Source organism: Triticum dicoccoides, chromosome 1A (assembly GCF_002162155.2).
Source record: "Triticum dicoccoides isolate Atlit2015 ecotype Zavitan chromosome 1A, WEW_v2.0, whole genome shotgun sequence".
NCBI lineage: Eukaryota > Viridiplantae > Streptophyta > Magnoliopsida > Poales > Poaceae > Triticum > Triticum dicoccoides.
The window spans coordinates 350,385,068-350,404,977 of NC_041380.1; positions in this window are offsets into that span (position 1 = coordinate 350,385,068).

Below are 19,910 nucleotides of genomic sequence, written 5' to 3' on the forward strand. Positions count from 1 at the left end.
ACTTCACACCTTGTAACACAGGCAAGAACCCTTTCTTTGCTTGATCCATTTTGAACTTCTTCAAAACTTTGTCAAGGTATGTGCTTTGTGAAAGTCCAATTAAGCATCTTGATCTATCTCTATAGATCTTAATGCCCAATATATAAGCAGCTTCACCGAGGTCTTTCATTGAAAACCTCTTATTCAAGTATCCCTTTATGCTATCTAGAAATTCTATATCATTTCCAATCAACAATATGGTATCCACATATAATATTAGAAATGCTACAGAGCTCCCACTCACTTTCTTGTAAATACAGGCTTCTCCAAAAGTCTATATAAAACCAAATGCTTTGATCACACTATCAAAGCGTTTATTCCAACTCCGAGAGGCTTGCACTGATACGTCCATTTTGCATCATGCTTTTATATCAATATTTATTGCATTATGGGATGTTATTACACATTATGTCACAATACTTATGCCTATTCTATCTTATTTTACAAGGTTTACATAAAGAAAGAGAATGTCGGCAGGAGGGATTCTGGCTGGAAAAGGAGCAAATATTAGAGACCTATTCTGCACAGCTCCAAAAGTCCTGAAACTTGACGGATGATGTTTCCCAAATATATAAAAACATTGAGCGCAAGAACTTCACCAGGAGGGGCCACACCCTGCCCACGAGGGTGGGGGGCACGCCCTACCCCCTGGGCGCGCCCCCCTACCTCGTGGGCCCCCTGGTGGCCCTCCGCTGACCATCTTCTGCTATATGGACTCTTTCGATGGGAAAATAATCATAATCCATCTTCTCGGACGAAACTCCGACGCCACGAGGCGGAACCTTGGCGGAACCAATCTAGGGTTCTGGCAGGGTTGTTCTGCCGGGGAAACTTCCCTCCCGGAGGGGGAAATTATCGCCATCGTCATCACCAATGCTCCTCTCATTAGGAGAGGGCAATCTCCATCAACATCTTCATCAGCACCATCTCATCTCAAAACCATAGTTCATCTCTTGTATCAAATTCTTGTCTCCAAGTCCGGGATTGGTGCTAGTAGGTTGCTAGTAGTGTTAATTACTCCTTGTAGTTGGTGCTAGTTGGTTTAATTGGTGGAAGATCATATGTTCAGATCCTATATGCATATTAATACCCCTCTGATTATGAACATGTTTATGCTTTGTGAGTAGTTACTTTTGTTCCTGAGGACATGGGAGAAGTCTTGCTATTAGTAGTCATGTGAATTTGGTATTCGTTCGATATTTTGATGAGATGTATGTTGTCTCTCCTCTAGTGGTGTTATGTGAACGTCGACTACATGACACTTCACCATTGTTTGGGCCTAGAGGAAGGCATTAGGAAGTAATAAGTAGATGATGGGTTGCTAGAGTGACAGAAGCTTAAACCCTAGTTTATGTGTTGCTTCGTAAGGGGCTGATTTGGATCCATATGTTTCAAGCTATGGTTAGGTTTACCTTAATACTTTTGTTGTATTTGCGGATGCTTGCAATAGAGGTTAATCATAAGTTGGAGGCTTGTCCAAGTAAGGGCAGCACCCAAGCACCGGTCCACCCACATACCAAATTATCAAAGTACCGAATGCGAATCATATGAACGTGATGAAAACTAGCTTGACGATATTCCCATGTGTCCTTGGGAGCGCTTTACATCATATAAGAGTTTGTCTAGGCTTGTCCTTTGCCTCAAAAAGGATTGGGCCACCTTGCTGCACCTTATTTACTTTTGTTACTTGTTGCTCGTTACAAATTATCCTATCACAAAACTATCTGCTACCACTTATTTCAGTACTTGCAGAGAATACCTCGCTGGAAACCGCTTATCATTTCCTTCTGCTCCTCGTTGGGTTCGACACTCTTACTTATCGAAAGGACTACAATAGATCCCCTATACTTGTGGGTCATCAAGACTCTTTTCTGGCACCGTTGCCGGGGAGTGAAGCGCCTTTGGTAGGTGGAATTTGGTAAGGAAAAATTTATATAGTGTGCTGAAATTTACTGTCACTTGTTACTATGGAAAGTAATCCTCTGAGGGGCTTGTTCGAGGTATCTTCACCTCGACCATTAGAGCAAAGAGTTGCTCCTCAACCTACTGAACCTACTGAAATTGAAAATGCTTGCTTTGAAATTCCTTTGGGTACGGTAGAAAAACCGCTAGCTAATCCCTTTTTAGGAGATGGAACAAAACATCCTGATGAGCATCTAATATATGTGGATGAAGTTTGTGGTTTATTTAAGCTTGTAGGTGTACCCGGAGATGTTGTTAAGAAGAAGGTCTTCCCTTTATCTTTGAAGGGAGATGCATCGACATGGTATAGGCTATGTGATGATATGGAGTCTTGGGACTACAAACGATTGAAATTGGAATTTCATCAAAAGTTTTATCATATGCATCTTGTTCATCGTGATCGCAATTGTATATATAATTTTTGGCCTCGCGAAGGAGAAAGCATCGCTCAAGCTTGGGGGAGGCTTAATTCAATGTTATATTCATTCCCCAATCATGAGCTCTCAAGAGAAATGATTATTCAAAAAAAATTATGCTCGGCTTTCTGGTAACAATCGCACCATGCTTGATACTTCTCGTGCTGGCTCTTTTATAATGAAGACTATTGAATTCAAATGGGATTTATTGGAAAGAATTAAACGCAACTCTGAAGATTGGGACCTCGACAATGGTAAGGAGTCATGTATGACACCTAGTTTTGATTGTGTTAAATCTTTTATGGATACCGATGTTTTTCGTAAATTTAGCACTAAATATGGACTTGACTCTGAGATAGTAGCTTCCCTCTGTGAATCTTTTGCTACTTATGTTGATCTCCCCAAGGAGAAATGGTTTAAATATCATCCTCCCATAGAAGTAAAAGTAGCTGAACCTATTAAAGTTGAAGAAAAGACTATCACTTATAATGATCCTATTGTTCCTACTGCTTATGTTGAGAAACCACCTTTTCCTGTTAGGATAAAAGATCATGCTAAAGCTTCAACTGTGGTTCGTAAAAGCAATATTAAAACATATACACCTCCTGAGCAAGTTAAAGTTGAACCTAATATTGCTATTGTTAAAGATCTCTTGTCTGATAACATTGATGGGCATGTTATTTATTTTTGTGATGAAACTGCTAGAATTGCTAAACTTTGTGCTAAAGATAAACCTAGATCTGTGGTAGGCATGCCTGTTATTTTTGTTAAAATAGGAGATCATTGTTATCATGGCTTATGTGATATGGGTGCTAGTGCTAGTGCAATACCTCATTCCTTATACAAAGAAATTATGCATGATATTGCACCTGTTGAGTTGGAAGATATTGATGTCACAATTAAACTTGCCAATAGAGATACTATTTCACCAATGGGAATTGTTAGAGATGTTGAAGTCTTGTGTGGGAAAACTTAATATCCTGCTAATTTTCTTGTTCTTGGTTCCCCACAAGATAGATTTTGTCCCATTATTTTTGGTAGACCCTTCTTAAATACTGTTAATGCTACCATAGATTGCAAAAGAGATGTTGTTCCTATCTGTTTAGATGATATGACTCATGAATTTAATTTTTCTAAATTTAGTAGACAACACTGTGAAGAAGAATTACCTAGTAAGGATGAAATTATTGGTCTTGCTTCTATTGTCGTACCTCCTAGTGATCCTTTAGAACAATATTTGCTAGACCATGAAAATGATATGTTTATGAATGAAAGAAGGAAATTAGATGAAGTATTCTTTAAACAAGAACCCATTCTGAAAAACAATTTACCTGTTGAAATCCTAGGGGATCCTCCTCCACCCAAGGGTGATCTCGTGTTTGAGCTTAAACCATTACCTGATACTCTTAAATATGCTTATCTTGATGAGAAAAAGATATATCCTGTTATTACGAGTGCTAACCTTTCAGAACATGAAGAAGAGAGATTATTAAAAATTCTGAAGAAGCAATGTGCTGATATTGGGTATACTCTTGATGATCTTAAGGGCATTAGTCCCACTCTATGTCAACATAAAATTAATTTGGAAGAAGATGCTAAACCAGTTCGTGATCATCAACGCCGACTGAATCCTAAAATGAAAGAAGTGGTAAGAAAGGAAATACTAAAGCTCCTTGAGGCAGGTATAATTTATCCCGTTGCTGATAGTAAGTGGGTAAGTCCTGTCCATTCTGTCCCTAAGAAGGGAGGTATTACTGTTGTTCCTAATGATAAAGATGAATTGATTCCTCAAAGAATTATTACTAGTTATAGGATGGTAATTGATTTCCGCAAGTTAAATAAGGCTACAAAAAAGGATCATTACCCCTTACCTTTTATCGATCAAATGCTAGAAAGATTGTCTAAACATACACATTTTTGCTTTCTAGATGGTTATTCTGGTTTCTCTCAAATACATGTGTCAGCCAAAGATCAATCAAAGAGTACTTTTACATGCCCTTTTGGTACTTTTGCTTATAGACGTATGACTTTTGGTTTATGTAATGCACCTGCTACCTTTCAAAGATGCATGATGGCTATATTCTATGACTTTTGTGAAAAGATTTGTGAGGTTTTCATGGACGACTTTTCCGTCTATGGATCTTATTTTGATGATTGCTTGAGCAACCTTGATCGAGTTTTGCAGAGATGTGAAGAAACTAACCTTGTCTTGAATTGGGAAAAGTGCCAATTTATGGTTAATGAAGGTATTGTCTTGGGGCATAAAGTTTCTGAAAGAGGTATTGAAGTTGATAAAGCCAAGGTTGATGCTATTGAAAAGATGCCATGTCCCAAGGACATCAAAGGTATAAGAAATTTCCTTGGTCATGCTGGTTTTTATAGGAGGTTCATTAAGGACTTCTCAAAAATCTCTCGGCCTCTGACTAATTTATTACAAAAAGATATACCATTTGTTTTTGATGATGATTGTGTAGAATCATTTGAAATACTTAAGAAAGCATTGATCTCTGCACCTATTGTCCAGCCACCTGATTGGAATTTACCCTTTGAAATTATGTGCGATGCTAGTGATTATGCTATAGGTGATGTTCTAGGACAAAGAGTTCATAAGAAACTAAATGTTATCCATTATGCTAGTAAAACTCTAGACAATGCTCAAAGAAATTATGCTACTACTGAAAAAGAATTCTTAGCAGTTGTATTTGCCTGTGATAAGTTTAGACCTTATATTTCGATTCTAAAGTAACTATTCACACTGATCATACTGCTATTAAATATCTTATGGAAAAGAAATATGCTAAACCTAGACTTATTAGATGGGTTCTCTTGCTACAAGAATTTGATTTGCATATTGTTGATAGAAAAGGAGCTGAGAACCCCGTTGCAGACAACTTTTCTAGATTAGAAAATGTGCTTGATGACCCACTACCTATTGATGATAGCTTTCCCGATGAGCAAATTAATGTCATAAATGCTTCTCATACTGCTCCATGGTATGCTGATTATGCTAATTATATTGTTGCTAAATTTATACCACCTAGTTTCACATACCAGCAAAAGAAAAAGTTCTGTTATGATTTGAGGCATTACTTTTGGGATGACCCACATCTTTATAAAGAAGGAGTAGATGGTGTTATTAGACGTTGTGTACCTGAGCATGAACAGGAACAGATCCTACGCAAGTGTCACTCCGAAGCTTATGGAGGACACCATGCTGGAGATAGGACTGCACATAAGGTATTGCAATCTGGTTTCTATTGGCCTACTCTATTCAAGGATGCCCGTAAGTTTGTCTTATCTTGTGATGAATGCCAAAGAATTGGTAATACTAGTAGACGTCAAGAAATGCCTATGAATTATTCACTTGTTATTGAACCATTTGATGTTTGGGGCTTTGACTATATGGGACCTTTTCCTTGCTCTAATGGTTATACACATATTTTAGTTGCTGTTGATTACGTTACTAAGTGGGTAGAAGCTATTCCAACTAGTAGTGCTGATCATAACACTTCTATTAAAATGCTTAAAGAAGTTATCTTTCCAAGGTTTGGAGTCCCTAGATATTTAATGACTGATGGTGGTTCACATTTTATTCATGGTGCTTTCCGTAAAATGCTTACTAAATATGATGTTAATCATAGAATTGCATCTCCTTATCACCCTCAGTCTAGTGGTCAAGTAGAATTGAGTAATAGAGAACTCAAATTAATTTTGCAAAAGAATTGGGCCAAGAAACTTGATGATGCATTATGGGCCTATAGAACTGCATATAAAAATCCTATGGATATGTCTCCGTCTAAAATGGTCTATGGGAAAGCATGTCTGTTACCTCTCGAACTAGAACACAAGGCTTATTGGGCTATTAAAAAACTCAACTATGATTTTAAACTTGTCGGTGAGAAGAGGTTATTTGATATTATCTCACTTGATGAATGGAGAACCCAAGCCTACGAAAATGCCAAGTTGTTTAAAGAAAAGGTTAAAAGATGGCATGACAAAAGGATACAAAAGCGTGAGTTTAATATAGCTGATTACGTACTGCTATACAACTCTTGTTTAAGATTTTTTTTGTAGGAAAACTTCTCTCTAAATGGGAAGGTCCTTACGTTATCGGTGAGGTCTATCGTTCCGGTGCCATAAAAATCAACAACTTCGAAGGCACACATCCGAAGGTGGTGAACGGTCAAAGAATCAAACATTATATCTCAGGTAATCCCATAAATGTTGAAACCAATGTTATTGAAACCATAACCCCGGAGGAATACATAAGGGACACTTTCCGGAATGTTTCAGACTCCAAAAAAGAATAGGTATGTGGTACGGTAAGTAAACTAACTCCAAAACAGTTTTTAAGGCAATATTTCTCCGTTTTGGAATATTTAGAAAAATAGAAAAATAAGCAGTAGTCCGGGAAGGACACGAGGTCTCCACAAGGGTGGAGGGAGCGCCCTACCCTACTGGGCGCGCCCCCCTGTTGGGGAACGTATTAATTTCAAAAAAATACCTATGCACACGCAAGATCATGGTGATGCATAGCAACAAGAGGGGAGAGTGTTATCTACGTACCTTCGTAGACCGACGGCGGAAGCGTTATGACAACGCGGTTGATGTAGTCGTACGTCTTCACGGCCCGACCGATCAAGCACCGAAACTACGGCACCTCCGAGTTCTAGCACACGTTCAGCTCGATGACGATCCCCGGACTCCGATCCAGCAAAGTATCGGGGAAGAGTTCCGTCAGCACGATGGCGTGGTGACAGTCTTGATGTTCTACTGTCGCAGGGCTTCGCCTAAGCACCGCTACAATATTATCGAGGATTATGGTGGAGGGGGGCACCGCACACGGCTAAGAGAACGATCATGAAGATCAACCTGTGTCTAGAGGTGCCCCCCTGCCCCCGTATATAAAGGAGCAAGGGGGGAGGAGGCCGGCCCTAGGAGGGGCGCGCCAGGGGAGTAGGATTCCTACTCCTAGTTGGAGTAGGTTTCCTCCTTTCCTAGTCCAACTAGGAGAAGGGGGGAAAGGGGGGAAGAGGGGAAGGAAGGGAGAGAGGGGCCGCGCCCCAAACCCCTTGTCCAATTCGGACTAGGCTTGGGAGGGGGGCGCGCCACCTCCTGGTCCTTCCCACTAAGGCCCATTAAGGCCCATTGCTTCTTCCTCGTATTCCCGTAACTCCCCAGTACCACCGAAAATACCCGAATCACTCGGAACCTTTCCGATATCCGAATATAGTCGTCCAATATATCGATCTTTACGTATCGACCATTTCGAGACTCCTCGTCATGTCCCCGATCTCATCTGGGACTCCGAACTCCTTCGGTACATCAAAACTTGTAAACTCATAATATAACTATCATCGAAACCTTAAAGCGTGCGGACCCTACGGGTTCGAGAACAATGTAGACATGACCGAGACATGTCTCCCGTCAATAACCAATAGCGGAACCTGGATGCTCATATTGGCTCCCACATATTCTACGAAGATCTTTATCGGTCAGACTGCATAACAACATATGGTGTTCCCTTTGTCATCGGTATGTTACTTTGCCCGAGATTCGATCGTTGGTATCTTAATACCTAGTTCAATCTCGTTACCGGCAAGTCTCTTTACTCGTTCCGTAATACATCATCTCACAACTAATTCATTAGTTGCAATTGTAATATCCCAAAATTCTAAATTTTGGAATGTTATAATAAATAGATAGATTTGATTGATTGTTTGATTGATTGTCTGAAAATGAGTGAATTCAAAACTTTTTGAAAGTTAAATGAGAGGGAATAAAAGGACTTTCCCAAACTTTCATATTTGCTTTCTGATCTCCATGAATTCAAATTATTTACAAATACAAAACCCTTGAGCGAAGATGATATGACTTCTTCCATTTAAATTAAATGAAAGGGTATTTGAAAATGATTGAATTTCATTTGGAAATATTTCAACTCATAAACTTCATGAAGCTCAATGATTTTCATGAGAGAAGATAAAATGACTTCTTCAAATTATATGAAATATGAGTTGGGAGTTTCAAAGAATTAAATTCAAAGTTCTTTTGAATTTATTTTCAATTTGGAGTTATTTGATTTTTATTCAAATTATTTTTCTCCAAAAATGAAATATATGGAAATTAAGGTAACATGATTCCCTACAACAAAAAATTGGAGAGAAATAAATTTGAAATCATTTTGATATTTTTAAAATGATTTTTATTGGATTTTATTAGACCAGTAGCACTCTTTGAATTATCTGAATTTGTGTGAGTTTTATTTAATGCTAGAAAAATGTTCATCTTGTAGGAAATCTTTTTCTGAAAATTTCGATATATAATATGTCTATATAAAGTTTTATTTTTATTTTCGTTTTTCAGTTTATCTCATTGTGTTTAAAAAAACTGCGCGCGCGTCTGAGACTAACTGTCGCCCACGTGTGCAATATAGTGGCTTCTGGAGCCCCATTGTTTTTTTCTCTCTTAAATGGGCCAGGCCCAGTCAGCCTTTTTATTTTTATTTTTTTAAGGCCGAATTTTGTAAAAAAGAAACCGCAGCCGCAGCGTGCGCGTGCGGCCGGCCGAAGGCCTTCAGGCCCATGCGATGCGAGCGTCTCTTTTCATCTGTGTTTTGTATATTTTTGTTTTAGTCTCACATTGCCTAGCCTTTGATCCTTAAGCCTTTTTTCCATCAATAAATATAAATCTATAGAGCCTCCAAAAATCATCCGATTCGGGTTAAATCAATATTTTGGTTTGACTAGATTTATTTAAGAAAAATATATTTCTTCTCTCCCGCGCGACTTGTGGAAGTTGTCTCCTCTCTCCAAAGTTGTCTTTTCTCTGTCTTATAAAGGTATCTTTTTTGTTTTTTTTCTTCTTATACTTTCATAGTTTATTAATTTTTTTTGACTAATACGATAAAATAATTAGATTATCAATTAGTCTACGTATTTATACATTAGACCCTAGCCCGTATCTATTTTTTTTCTTCCGTAAAACAGTTTGGCCCTGATTTTTCAAATAGCCATAACTTTTTACTCGTTTGTCCAAATCCAACGAAACCAACACCCACTTCTTCGTTATGATCCCCTCTATCCAGTAATCCAATCCAAACATGTTTTTGAAATTTTCAATTTTTGAATTTTGTTCAGATTTATATTCAAACTTCTTTTGAACATAACTTGAGTTTCGTAACTCCGATTTAGTTGACTCTTTTTGCAAATCGAAACTCTTGACCTAAACTTTCTGATAAGGCCAAATCTTAATTTTGGTACTGTTAGAAATTATTTTATATTGCAAGAGTTATTTGCTTGGTTTGACGTTTTCTGAATTGTCTTCTTTGTTCTTCCCGATCTTTTGAGTGATTGCTTATGTGTGGTTACTATTGCTTGCTTACGATAGATTGACCGGAGTGTGACGAGTAGAACTATCAAGAGTTTTGAATGTGAATCATCTACATCAACATTGCAGGCAAGTTCACACTTTGATCATATCCCTTTTCATACCCAGTTTTTATGCATTAGTCTCAACCCTCAAACATTGCATGAGTAGGATTGATAACATGTGGGTATTGGGAAGTAGTTGATGAGGTAGGAACCTATTGCCCTGCATTCAAACCTTGGGAGTTACTATTACGTTATGCTTATATTTCCATGCTATGTTCGTAGACGTGGATTGGGTTGAGAGTATTCATGACAGATGTGAGATTGTTAATTAATGGTTTACTTAAGGTGGCAACTTAAACACACATCTGGGTGGATTGAGGCACCTGGGTATTCCAGCGATTGCCTGTCTAGGCACCTGGGTAGACCAGGATTGCCTTTTTTTTATGGACCGCCACCCAGGCTCAAAGGGATCATGAGATTTTTCATACTAGAAACTTCCGTGTGCATCCACAAGCTATTATGGGCTCTAGCATAGTTGATTAAGTCGTGCGAACTCTTACAGGGTAGACTAGCAGATGTAGGGGAAAGTAGGTGTAACGATCTATCCATCGTAAGGTGCTAGCGCTTCTGAAAGACTATGTCTCGGTCATCCGTCTTCTCAAACACCATGTAGTGCGAGAAACCAAACGGAGGCGATCGAGTCTTGTGAGGAAAAGTGCGCAAACCTCTGCAGAGTGTATAAACTAATCATGGTTAGCCGTGTCCCCGGTTATGGACATCTTGAGTATCTAGTACCTGGATTATCATGTGAATCTCATCACGTTACTTTAAATGAATAATGTTGGATTTTAATGATGAAGCTTAATTGGGATTGAGAATGCTGTCAACCATTCTCAATGTTTAACAACCACTATGATAGTTAAATAAAATTTATTCCTTTGTAGTAGGGAAAAATTGGCTTTTCGCAAAAACCTTATAACCATAGAGCTTTTCCACCAGCCAAATATGCATGTAGTGATAGCCTTTATTCATCATTCTCTATGGTGTGAATTTTGCCAGTACATTCAATGTACTGACCCTTTGTGGCTGCAACGTCTCATGTTGCAGGATTATCTTACAACGAGTAAGTGATACGTTAGGGTTACGATTTCTACACTCAACTTTGCCGTTGGTGTTGATGGGAATCCACAACCTTGTTACTTCCGCTATTTGGATTGAGGTAATAGTATTTACGTTACTTATACATGTGATTTACCTCTGTTATAAATCCTCGAGTACTATGTGTGTCAGCATACCAATCCAGGGATGACACTTAAGTACAGAGACTTGATCCATTCGGGTCGGGTCGCTACAGCAATGCTTGCAAGGCTTATGTGATGTGCATTACCGAGAGGGCCCATAGATACCTCTCCGACAATCGGAGTGACAAATCCTAATCTCGAAATACGCCAACCCAACATGTACCTTTGGAGACACCTGTAGAGCTCCTTTATAATCACCCAGTTACGTTGTGATGTTTGGTAGCACACAAAGTGTTCCTCCGGCAAACGGGAGTTGCATAATCTCATAGTCATAGGAACATGTATAAGTCATGAAGAAAGCAATAGCAACATACTAAATGATCGGGTGCTAAGCTAATGGAATGGGTCATGTCAATCACATCATTCTTCTAATGATGTGATCCCATTAATCAAATAACAACTCTTTTGTTCATGGTTAGGAAACATAACCATCTTCGATTAACGAGCTAGTCAAGTAGAGGCATACTAGTGACACTCTGTTTGTCTATGTATTCACACATGTATTATGTTTCCGGTTAATACAATTCTAGCATGAATAATAAACATTTATCATGATATAAGGAAATAAATAATAACTTTATTATTGCCTCTAGGGCATATTTCCTTCAGTCTCCCACTTGCACTAGAGTCAATAATCCAGTTCACATCGCCATGTGATTTAACATCAATAGTTCACATCACCATGTGATTAACACCCATAGTTCACATCGTCATGTGACCAACACTCAAAGGGTTTACTAGAGTCAGTAATCTAGTTCACATCTCTATGTGATTAATACCCAAAGAGTACTAAGGTGTGATCATGTTTTGCTTGTGAGAGAAGCTTAGTCAACGGGTCTACCAAAATTCAAATCCGTATGTATTTTGCAAATTTCTATGTCTACAATGCTCTGCACGGAGCTACTTTAGCTAATTGCTCCCACTTTCAATATGTATCTAGATGAAGACTTAGAGTCATCCGGATTAGTGCCAAAACTTGTATCGACGTAACCCTTTTACGACGAACCTTTTGTCACCTCCGTAATCGAGAAAGACATCCTTATTCCAGTAAGGATAATTTCAACCACTGTCCATTGATCTACTCCTAGATCACCATTGTACTCCCTTGCCAAACTCAGTGGTAGGGTATACAATAGATCTGGTACACAGCATGGCATACTTTATAGAACCTATGGTTGAGGCATAGGGAATGACTTTCATTCTCTTTCTATTTTATGTTGTGGTCGGGTTTTGAGTCTTACTCAATTTCACACCTTGTAACACAGGCAAGAACTTTTCCTTTGACTGTTCCATTTTGAACTACTTCAAAATCTTGTCAAGGTATGTACTCACTGAAAAAACTTATCAAGCTTCTTGATCTATCTCTATAGATCTTGATGCTCAATATGTAAGCAGCTTCACCGAGGTCTTTCTTTAAAAAACTCCTTTCAAACACTCCTTTATGCTTTGCAGAATAATTCTACATTATTTCTGATCAACAATATGTCATTCACATATACTTTACAGAAATGTTGTAGTGCTCTCACTCACTTTCTTGTAAATACATGCTTCACCACAAGTCTGTATAAAATTATATGCTTTGATCAACTTATCAAAGCGTATATTCCAACTCCAAGATGCTTGCACCAGTCCATAGATGAATCACTGGAGATTGCACATTTTGTTAACACTTTTAGGATTAACAAAACCTTCTGGTTGCATCATATACAACTCTTCTTTAAGAAATCCATTAAGGATTGCAGTTTTGTTATCCATTTGCCAGATTTCATAAAATGCGGCAATTGCTAACATGATTCGGACAGACTTTAAGCATCGATACGAGTGAGAAAATCTCATCGTAGTCAACACCTTGAACTTTGTCAAAAACCCTTTTCGACAAGTCTAGCTTTGTAGATAGTAACACTACTATCAGCGTCCGTCTTCCTCTTGAAGATCCATTTAATCTCAATGGCTCGCCAATCATTGGACAAGTCAATCAAAGTCCATACTTTGTTCTCATACATGGATCTTATCTCAGATTTCATGGCCTCAAGCCATTTCGCGGAATCTGGGCTCATCATCGCTTCCTCATAGTTCGCAAGTTCATCATGGTCCAGTAACATGACTTTCAGAACTGGATTACCGTACCACTCTGGTGCGGATCTCACTCTGGTTTACCTACGAGGTTCGGTAGTAACTTGATCTAAAGTAACATGATCATCATCATTAGCTTCCTCACTAATCGGTCTAGTAGTCACAGGAACATATTTCTGTGATGAACTACTTTCCAATAAGGGAGAAGGTACAATTACCTTATCAAGTTCTACTTTCCTCCCACTCACTTCTTTCGAGAGAAACTCCTTCTCTAGAAAGGATCCATTCTTAGCAACGAATGTCTTGCCTTCGGATCTGTGATAGAAGGTGTACCCAACTTTCTCCTTTGGGTATCCTATGAAGACACATTTCTCCGATTTGGGTTTGAGCTTATCAGGATGAAACTTTTTCACATAAGCATCGCAACCCCAAACTTTAAGAAATGACAACTTTGGTTTCTTGCCAAACCACAGTTCATATTGTGTCGTCTCAACGGACTTAGATGGTGCCCCTTTTTAACGTGAATGTAGTTGTCTTTAATGCATGACCCCAAAAACGATAGTGGTAAATCGGTAAGAAACATCATAGATCGCACCATATCTAATAAAGTACGGTTACGACGTTTGGACACACCATTATGCTGTGGTGTTCCAGGTGGCGTGAGTAGTGAAACTATTTCACATTGTTTTAACTGAAGGCCAAACTCGTAACTCAAATATTCTCTTCCACGATTAGATCGTAGAAACTTTATTTTGCTTGTTACGATGATTTTACACTTCACTCTGAAATTCTTTAAACTTTTCAAATGTTTCAAACTTATGTTTCATCAAGTAGATATACCCATATCTGCTCAAATCATATGTGAAGGTCAGAAAATAACGATACCCGCCACGAGCTTCAACACTCATCGGATCACATACATCAGTATGTATTATTTCCAATAAGTCCGTTGCTCACTCCATTGTTCTGGAGAACGGAGTTTTTAGCCATCTTGCCCATAAGGCATGGTTCGCAAGCACCAAGTGATTCATAATCAAGTGATTCAAAAATCCCATCAGTATGGAGTTTCTTCATGCGCTTTACACCAATATGACTTAAACGGCAGTGCCACAAATAAGTTGCACTATCATTATTAACTTTGCATCTTTTGGCTTCAATATTATGAATATGTGTATCACTACGATCGAGATCCAACAAACCATTTTCGTTGGTGTGTATGACCATAGAAGGTTTTATTCATGTAAACAGAACAACAATTGTTCTCTAACTTAAATGAATAACCGTATTGCAATAAACAAGATCAAATCATATTCATGCTCAACACAAACACCAAATAACACTTATTTAGGTTCAACACTAATCCCTAAAGTATAGGGAGAGTGTGATGATGATCATATCAATCTTGGAACTACTTCCAACACACATTGTCACCTCGACTTTTACTAGTTTCTGTTTATTCTACAACTCCCGTTTCGAGTTACTAATCTTATCAACTGAACTAGTATCTAATACTGAGGGGTTGCTATAAACACTAGTAAAGTACACATCAATAACATGTATATCAAATATACTTATGTTCACTTTGCCATCCTTCTTATCCGCCAATCACTTGGGGTAGTTCCGCTTCCAGGGACCAGTCCCTTTGCAGTAGAAGCACTTAGTCTCAGGCTTAGGACCAGACTTGGGCTTTTTCACTTGAGCAGCAACTTGCTTGCTGTTTTTCTTGAAGTTCCCCTTTTTCCCTTTGCCCTTTTCTTGAAACTAGTGATCTTGTCAACCATAAACACTTGATGCTCTTTCTTGATTTCTACCTTCATCGATTTCATCATCATGAAAAGCCCGGGAGTCGTTTTCGTCATCCCTTGCATACTATAGTTCATCACGAAGTTCTACTAACTTGGTGATGGTGACTAGAGAATTCTGTCAATCACTATCTTATCTGGAAGATTAACTCCCACTTGATTCAAGCGATTGTAGTACCCAGATAATCTAAGCACATGCTCACTAGTTGAGCGATTCTCCTCCATCTTTTAGCTATAGAACTTGTTGGAGACTTCATATCTCTCAACTCGGGTATTTTCTTGAAATATTAACTTCAACTTCTTGGAACATCTCATATGGTCCATGACGTTCAAAACGTCTTTGAAGTCCCGATTCTAAGCCGTTAAGTATGGTGCACTAAACTATCAAGTAGTCATCATATTGAGCTAGCCAAACGTTCATAACGTCTGCATCTGCTCCTGCAATAGGTCTGTCACCTAACGGTGCATCAAGGACATAATTCTTTTGTGCAGCAATGAGGATAAACCTCAGATCACGGATCCAATCCACATCATTGCAACTAACATCTTTCAACTTAGTTTTCTCTAGGAACATATCAAAATAAACACAGGAAAGCAACAATGCGAGCTAATGATCTACAACATAATTTGCAAAATATTATCAAGACTAAGTTCATGATAAATTTAAGTTCAATTTAATCATATTACTTAAGAACTCCCACTTAGATAGACATCCCTCTAATCCTCTAAGTGATCACGCGATCCATATCAACTAAACCATGTCCGATCATCATGTGAGATGGAGTAGTTTCAACGGTGAACATCACTATGTTGATCATATCTACTATATGATTCACGCTCGACCTTTCGGTCTCCGTGTTCCGAGGTGTAAGTGCATCTAGTGCCACCCCTAGTTGGTTTTGGAGTATTGACGACAAACCTAGTTGAGGGACTAATGTGTTTATGAGAATTGCAGGATAACACAGGTAGAAGTCCCTCATTGATTCGGTTTTCCTACCAGAGATGACCCCTAAAAATGTATGAAGACATTGAAGTCAAAGGTGGTATATGAAGATATTCACATTGAAGACTATGACAAGAGAAGACACCACATGAAGCCTATGGAGCTCGAAGACTTAGATCTTTCGTAGTTCTTTTTCTTTTGTGTTGAGTCATAGGAACCACCGTACTATTAAGTGGGGTCCAAGAGAACCAGTCAGAATGACTGAAGTGATGCCTAACCAAAAAAAAACCTATGTCTTTGAGTGAAGACTATGAGAGCGAATCTTGTCCAGAGTCGGACAAGTCAGCTTTGCTTGTAGCCCAAGTAAAGTTGCCGTGTGAGTTTGAAATCTGACACGTGTCAGTTCCTTAGTGACCCAGGGTCATTTCGGACAAATCAGGTCGGGTTGCCAAGTGGCTATAAATAGCCCACCCCCCACAACCATAAATGGTTGGCTGCTCAGATTAAGAGTACAACTTTTGTCGTTTGAGAGCAACCCACCTCGAAGCCTTTGAGAGAGAATTCCTTGCGAGGATAAAGCCCTAACCACCCAGAGCCAAAGAGAATTGGGCATCACTTAAGTCTTCTTGTCTGTGTGATCTGAAGACTTATTACACTTGAGGACTGTGCATCCTCCAGCCGGTTAGGCGTCGCGTTCTGAGCATCCAAGAGACATTGTGGATTGCCGGTGAACAAAGTCTGTGAAGGTTTGGAAGTCTACCTTGAAGACTTACCAGAGTGATTGGGCGAGGTCTGTGTGACCTTAGCTCAAGGGGAATACGGTGAGGACTGGGTGTCCTGAGCTGCGTGTTCAGGACTGGGTGTCCGGGACTGTGTGTCCTAAGGTTTAAATACCTAGCCGCCCCAACCAGACGTACAGTTGTCACAACAACTGGAACTGGTCCAACAAATCATTGTCTTCAACGAGTCACTGGTTTCATCTTCCCTTCCCTTTACTTACTGTTGCTCCTTGTGAAGTCATTGTATGTTTGCACTATCTTTTGTCTTCACTGAGTGACTGCATGTTCTGTATGGCTTCATAATATCTTCCTACCTGATCCTTACTACATTGCTGCTATTAAGTCATTGTGCTTTCACTTTATTGAATACTTGACTATGGCTTGCCTAGTGTAGTCTACCTTCCGCTGCATGGTAATAGGTTTATTTCTATCGTTTGTCTTCATAACTTCCACATTTTGAAGACTTTCATAAAAATCGCCTATTCACCCCCCCTCTAGTCGATATAACGCACTTTCAATTGGTATCGGAGCAAGGTGCTCCCTTGTTCTGTGTGATTCGGTTTAACCACCTGGAGTTTTAGCTATGTCGACTGCAGGGATAATTAAAGTCTCCACTGCGTGCCCCGTCTTCGATGGAACTGAATATCCCTACTGGAAGAATAAGATGCGCATGCATCTTGAAGCCATTGACATCGACCTATGGTATGTCGTCAAGAACGGCGTTCCCAAGGCTGGAGAAGGTGTCACTGCTGCTGATGTCAAGAAATTTGTTCAACTGGACTCTACTGCCAAAAATATCATCTGTGGTCATCTGACCAAAGGACAGTATGGCCGTGTGAGTGCTTTGAAGACATCTAAGCTGGTCTGGGACTGGCTCTCCAAGGTCAATGAAGGCATCTCAACCCAGAGAGATCAGAGAATCAGTGTCCTTCGCAACCTCTTCAACCGCTTCAAGCGAAATGACAATGAGAATGTCCAGCACACAATTGACCGACTCACTGACATCACAAATGAGCTTCAAGCCCTCGGCGCTACTGATATCACCAAACATGAAGTCGTCAAGGCGCTACTGAGATCACTTGATAGTTCGTTTGACATTCTAGCCCATATGATTCAAGAACGTCCTGATTTCAAGACACTCGATCCGTCTGACATACTTGAGAGGCTCAACACACATGAGTTTCAGCTTTCTGAGAAAAGAGATATCTACGGTCCAAACTATGGGCGAACTCGTGCCTTGAAGGCAAAAGCCGTCTCCTTATCTGAAGAAGAATCTGACAGCAGTTCTGATGATCCTGAAGACATTGGAAGGGAACTTGCTATGCTTGTCAAGAAGTTCCAAAAATTCACCAAGAAGAAAGGCTTCAGAAAGTCTTCCCGATCAAGCTCAAGGAATGATGAAGCTTCTGCTCATGACTATAAGAAGAAAACATGTCACAAGTGTAAGAAACTTGGCCACTTCATCTCTGAGTGTCCACAGTGGGACAATGAGAACAAAAAGAAGAAGAAGAGCAAGGAATATGACTCTGACGACAAGAAGAAGAAGAAATACTCAAAGTCTTCTTCCAAGTCTTCCTCAAAGTCTTCATCACACAAGAAGAGCTCATCTGGCAAGGCACGTGCGTTTGTTGGCAAGGAAATGGATTTAGAGGAGGAGTCCGCTTCTGAGGAGGCGGAGGTGGAGTCTGAGGAGGAGTCTGATTCAGGCATCGCGAGTCTGGCTACAGCATACGTTGCCAAGTCCATCTTCAACACTGAAGACAATGACCTCATCACCGACACCGATGCAAATGACAAGGACTACTCCGCTTCTACCTACTGCTTCATGGCACGCGGTGCCAAGGTAAACACACGCACCACTCACTATCAAACATCTAGTGACGATGACTCTGATTGTGGTTCAAAACCCAGCTACAAAACACTTGCTAAAATTGCAACTGAACAACAGAAAGCTATGGAACATATTCAAAAACTGTTAGACAGAAGCGATGATCTGTTAGGTGCTGAAATGACTCGATCTGAATCCTTAATTGAAGACATAAAAAATCTTCACGTTAAGTATCATGAACTTGAAAGTCGTCATGAAACTCTCTCAACAACTCATGAAAAGCTTTCCTATGATTATCTTCAAAGGAAGCAAGATCTTGAGAAATTGAGAGCGGTTCATGAAGATCTTCAAAAGGAAAACGAGTCACTTCGCGCCAAACAGATCAGTCCCGCTCAGGAAGGATTTGAACCACCATGTCTTAAATGTATTGAGCGTGATAATGCTACTTCTGTTGCTGAATGTTCTACTGCTACTACTGTTGCAATATCTTCAACTGTTGATGTGGTAACTAACCTCTGCTGAGGATACCACTGCTATTGCTGATGAGAATGCTAGGTTGAAGACATTGCTTGAAACAGGGATGTACAAAAGTCTTAAAGGGCATCGGACACTATGTGATGCCCTCAAAAAGCATATACTGCACCAAAACCCGAGGAAAGAGGGTGTTGGGTTCGTAAGGAAAATGAATGCTGATGGCTCTTACTGGAAACCTGAGCAGTACCCCAAAACCATGTGGGTTGCTGCAAAGGAACCTTCAGCAGACCCATCCAATCTATCTGGCTTCACTTGTGCTAACCCCATTATCATTGATGAACCCTTTGATGCAAACTATATACTGTTTAAGAATCAGAATGGTGAAGTGTTTTCCAGGTACATTGGTACTAACTGCAGGAATGGACCGCCTATGAAGAAGATCTGGGTTCCGAAAAGGTGTCTGGAGAATCTTCCTGTGAATGTCATCATGACACCTCACGTGAAGAAGACAAACCTCAGACCAAAGGCTTCATATGGTCCAAAGGCTTCATACAGACAGAGGACTCACCTGAGTCGCACTAAAGCAAATGTTTTGCAGGGAAACCTTACTCAGGCATATGAATATGCGAGCGGTTTATCAAACCGCCATGTTCATAAGACCAAGAACTACTCTGCTTATTCTTATGAGTACTATTGTCCGCCTGCAAGACTGTTTGCTAGGGCTCCAAAGCCAAAATTCTCAGATGCTGCACTTAGACTTATTTCTTCTCAGCCATCCTTGAAGATGTGGGTGGCTAAGAAAGCTTAACTCTCTTTTGTAGGGAAAGGTCTCCAGCAGAAAACCAAAATCGTCTGACGCCATTGCTGGGGACCTTAAACATCTTGTAGGGCACAAGATCAAATACCCGAATGGTCTTATT